Source organism: Gavialis gangeticus, unplaced genomic scaffold, assembly GCF_001723915.1.
Source record: "Gavialis gangeticus isolate Ggan-Ray unplaced genomic scaffold, GavGan_comp1, whole genome shotgun sequence".
In the NCBI taxonomy this organism is placed as follows: domain Eukaryota; kingdom Metazoa; phylum Chordata; order Crocodylia; family Gavialidae; genus Gavialis; species Gavialis gangeticus.
Window position 1 is genome coordinate 162,155,711 of NW_017728992.1, and position 4,808 is coordinate 162,160,518.

The 4,808-nt window shown below is 36.2% G+C and overlaps 1 protein-coding gene across 2 annotated transcripts in view; it reads right to left on the reverse strand.

Moving 5' to 3' along the window:
- Nucleotides 1-1,775: 1,775 nt before the first annotated feature.
- The window catches only part of ZNF706 (zinc finger protein 706), a 7,532-nt gene continuing 4,499 nt past the window's right edge, over nucleotides 1,776-4,808 (reverse strand). For both annotated transcript variants that reach the window (XM_019528027.1, XM_019528028.1), the window contains exon 4: nucleotides 1,776-4,275. The gene's annotated coding sequence lies outside the window, so the exon portion shown is untranslated. The remainder of the gene's footprint in view (nucleotides 4,276-4,808) is intronic.

Genomic DNA, 4,808 nt, shown 5'->3' on the forward strand with positions numbered 1-4,808 from the left:
TTTTGGAGCAGGAATAAAAGGGGGATCTTCTATTCCAGGCTGAAGAGTCAGCCTTTCCACTTAAAACACACCCCAATTTTGGGGAGCTTATTTTCTGGGGGAAAGGTGTGTATTGTATGCGAGAAAATGCAATAATTAAAAATCTGAATGTAAACTAACAGCCAAGAATGAGGGGAGCATGTTGGTTTTGCCCACAAAAGTCAAAGACTACTGTTTTGGTGCTGAAATTGAGAAAAGGTTATTTCTAGAGGGCAAAAGTGTCTAAATACTTTCTGAAAATCAGACCCCAACTAATGTTAGTGACCATAAAAATTGATACCAATAAATCATCCATTAAATTTAAAAAAACTTAGCAGTTTCAACTCTTATAATTTCAGCCTAACTTCATTTACATTAACATATAAAGTGCATAATACTTATTGGCAGAGCCACAGATCTTTGGTGGAGTTCCTAAAATGATGGTAGTCAAAACCTTACTAAATACAAACAGAAAGACTCATAACATTTTAAAACCATTGCTGCTGCTAGAAATTTCTATAGGCATGGACAGGACCTTTGATATTCTTCCCCATTATTTGGGCTTTAATTGCATCTCTGGTGGTACCATGAAATACATAATAGCATGTACTAAATATCCAAATTCCACAGACATGTTTGATACAAGTGAATGAAAAGTCTTTAAAGTCCAGAAGAGGTATACCATAAAGCCCTGAATATTGTAGAATACAGCTCTTCCACAGAAAACTCAGAAGCAGGCTAGTGTGAGGATGTACACAAATTGGCCACTCACTTTAGTTCACTTTGGTTCATTCTTTAACTGGAGTCAGCATTACTGGGCAGACCTTTCATGTGCTACAACTTTTGACAAAGGTAGACACTATCTAAACTTTCACTTTCATTAAAAAAACAAGTAGGCTAAACTAGTCTTAAACCTTGACTCACATTTGAATGATACATAAGCTGTACTTTTTATCTGTTCATTTTCAGAAAGGATGACAGGTGCATTTGAATATCAAATTTATGGAGTCTTGGCAATCTGTTCATTGCTATACAACTTTTATACCAAGAATATCTCAATTCACAACAAAATAATTAACAGGTAGGGGGAAGTCTTTAAAGGGATTTCCAGAGCATTATATCCCTCCTCCGTCCTGCAGTATTGCTTAAGGCTACATATTGAACAATTTGGATTCTGTTTCACGGATCTGATCTTCATGCAGGTAGATATTTATAGTGTAATGGGGGGAAGAAAGGGACTATTATTTCCTAGGATTGGCCAAATATACATTTTAATACTATTTTGTGAAATCAGGTTCACTACCTGAATGACTTGGGATTTCCACTAGGAATATTCAGTCACCTCTGAATTAAGTCATGAGTAGTAAATACTCATATTTTCAGAAGCACTTAAGTCCCACGGAAAGACTAGATAGCCGAGTACCTTTGAGGATCCGAGCCTTTGTTCTATTTGCAAAACTTTGCCTTCTGCCAGATTTCTGTAGGGTAATGTAGATGCACATAACAGACCAACTGATTCAGAGATGCACAAGCTAACTACTTCTTTCTACAAATGCTTGTTACAGCCAATATTCTCAGCAACCCCTGACAAGTTCAGCTAGAGCTCATAGGATAATGTATAAACATTGCCCTGCCATATGTAATTTTTGTAGTCAATAGCATTAAGCTTCAAGACTGTCCAGGCATCACACAAATTTGTGTATGAAAAGTACAGTGACACTTGCTTTTAACAGGCAGGAAATCACATTTTGCACTTCAGGTTTTAAATCATCTTTAATCAGACACGTTACAAAGCACGACAGTGTCTTTTTAGCCAGAATTAACAGGGTGTCATCCATATGATCAGGAGAGCAGAGGATCTCACCTACTTCTTACCTGCATCCTTTTAAATCAATACAAGCATGTGCAGGTAATACCAATGAGGACAATTCCCCCATTTAGTCCTGCACTTTTGAGTTTCCAAAACAATTTCATGATGTTTTTACTGATTAGATTATTACGTCAGATTGTAACAGCTGCAAGTAGGAATTTTAATAGAATAGAAGATCACCCATGCCTTCTATTCTAACAGAAAGAGTTGATACTAATACTTTCATATTAAAGTCATACAGTTATGAAAATACAGCAAAAGATTCTTATGCAAGCAAGTTATGTCCTACCAGCATAATGCAGCTTTTCAGCTTATTTGCTTGTTAACTGAGAATGTTATGAAACAAAGTCATTTTTATTTGGTGCTACACAATCTCAATTCAAGCAACAGAACATGTGCTTTGTTTTGAGACTGAGTTTTAAGGATGCATCCCAAAATAAGTCAGGTTAACAGCAGATTACCAAGTATCAATCAGTGCAAGAAACATCTTGCTTGGTGTATACTCATTCCTTAGACAAACTACACCATCAGAACACTTAAGTACCCCACAGGACAAAGTTGAAAGATTTCTTGCCTCCTGGGAGCGAGTCTGTCAAGATACAATTATTGGATTGATTTAGAACAATTAAAAGGAAATAAATGAAGGGCTACATTCCGATGTCAGGTGTATAAGTGCAGTAGTGGATTATTCTCAATAGCAAGATCTATAAAAAGGTAGAGTGGTATACAGGTTATTCCAGAGCAACTATAATGCAGTTGAATTTCAGGCCAAAGTGAACATTTACAGAAATACACCTTGCTGTAAGATGGCTAGAAGGCTAACCTCCAAAAAGTAGCTAAATTAAAGGGTAAATAGGTGGACAGAGACAAAGGCTTTGACTGATATATTAGAAGTACCACTTGTTTCATGCATTCCTTTAAGTGAATCAGTCTTCAAGAATATGGTTCTGTATTTTAGGATGCCATTGGGAAGTCAGGCAGAGTCCAATCATGTAGCAGGAGTTATTTGATCTGCCAGAAATTAAAGACCTATTACAAGCAAGAACAAATAACAAATCTGAGAAATTCATACTATGAATGCATGTCCCTCATTCATAGTATGAGTGTCACTCACTGCAATCAATTTAAAAAAATTGACTGTTAGGTAATCCTAGACCATATATATGCTTTTAGGATGTCCTACCGTACTGCAGACCCTCAGACAGCACTCCAAAATATACTAGCATTGCTTTTTCACATCTGAGATTAGAATCTAGCCCAAATTATTAAAGCTAAATGAATATCCTCTTTCCCCAAGTGCTCTTCGCTGGGTGTGTTCAATTTTACACAACTTTTCCTTGATAACTTATGTAAGTCAGAACTGACTAAAACTTAACTAGCTATGTAATTTCTAGTTAGCTTGTTAGAAAGGAAAGAAACAGTACTAACTTTAAAGTTAGTTGAAAAATACCACTATTTAGTTTGTATTCTCTTGCAAAATCGTTACAGAAACAGTCAGAGACATTTGAGGGGAAACCTGTGACTGACTAGTTATTTGCATTCACCAACTTTTTAGATTAAATTTCACAACCAAAAGCAGAATTACTTCAACCTGATATAGCATTTGCTAATTGTATTCAAACCAGCATGCCGAGAGATTGTTAGATGTTCTTAACTCTCAAGCTCTGCCAGCTGTCTACCAAATATTAAGGTTTACTTGTCTAGCAAGAGTCTCTCCAGTGCATGACTCCAAGGAACAAGTTCCCTTACAATAAAGGAATCCTGTTCCAAATGGCTTGTAGTACTGACACTCCCCAATACATGGAACAAGAAGTAGAAGTTTCATGATTCTAATGCCGCTTGAGCTGTCATCAAAAGATTTAAATTTCTTGACTCAAGCTGGTAGCACACAAAGGTAAATATACAAGCATTTTCCCTCTGTTCTTAGATCAAACTTTTTATGATGTGCATCACTTTCAGTAGAATGAGACCACTGCAGTTTCTGGTGGGATGGGGAGAATTCCACTTTGTCTTCATTAGGATTTCATAAGGCAGATAATGTGGAAAGTTTAACAGAATTTCTACAAGCATTTAACCTGCGATATTGTAAAAATCAAAGTACTACTTTATTAAATGAGTTATTTTACACAATATGAACATCAATATAATTACAATTGTAAAAAATTTTTATCACAAGTATGGACTGATTTTCAGGATTTCCAAATAGGGCAGAACTGTACATTTACACAGAATTGTCTTTGCATGAAGCCCAAGAGGGAACAGCATAAAAATATGAATGTTTCTGTAGCCCCTTCATATTTGTTGATCAACAGTTTGTTAGAAAAGCAGCTGCAGGTTTGTTATGTAAGGTCTGACAGTAGAAGAGTCAATAGGTGCCATGAATTCACCTATAAAAAACAAGAACAACTCAGTTAAGCTGAACTGTTACGTAACATGGTCTATCTTTTGCTTAGTTCCCATGAATGAAAACTATGGTACTGCAGTCCTGTAACAAACCATTTGAGGCTTTCTTGCTATTATGCAACATTGCCTTAACTACCCCCCACAGTCTTTTAAGAATTTTTTCCCCCTCTACACATGTAGAAAAGTTTGCATTTATTCACATTTAGGGCACATCCTTTATGCTATGCAATATAAGAAGCCTTACATGCCCATCCACTAAACAACCCCCAGTTCCATTAAGTCTTGTATGGCAAGAGGTAAAATAAGAATGCTCTGGACAAAATGTACATCATTTGTTTCAAGGCAAATACTTCATTCATTAGTTGTACCATGACATTCAAGGTTGTTTTTTCATTTAAGATGGTGTCAATAACTCGATCAAGAGCCAGGTCCCTTCTGCTGCACTAGTAAAGATTAAAGTGCTTCTGATACTTAGTAGTCTAAGGATGTGCCACTAGTTAAACTTTTACTGTAGGAG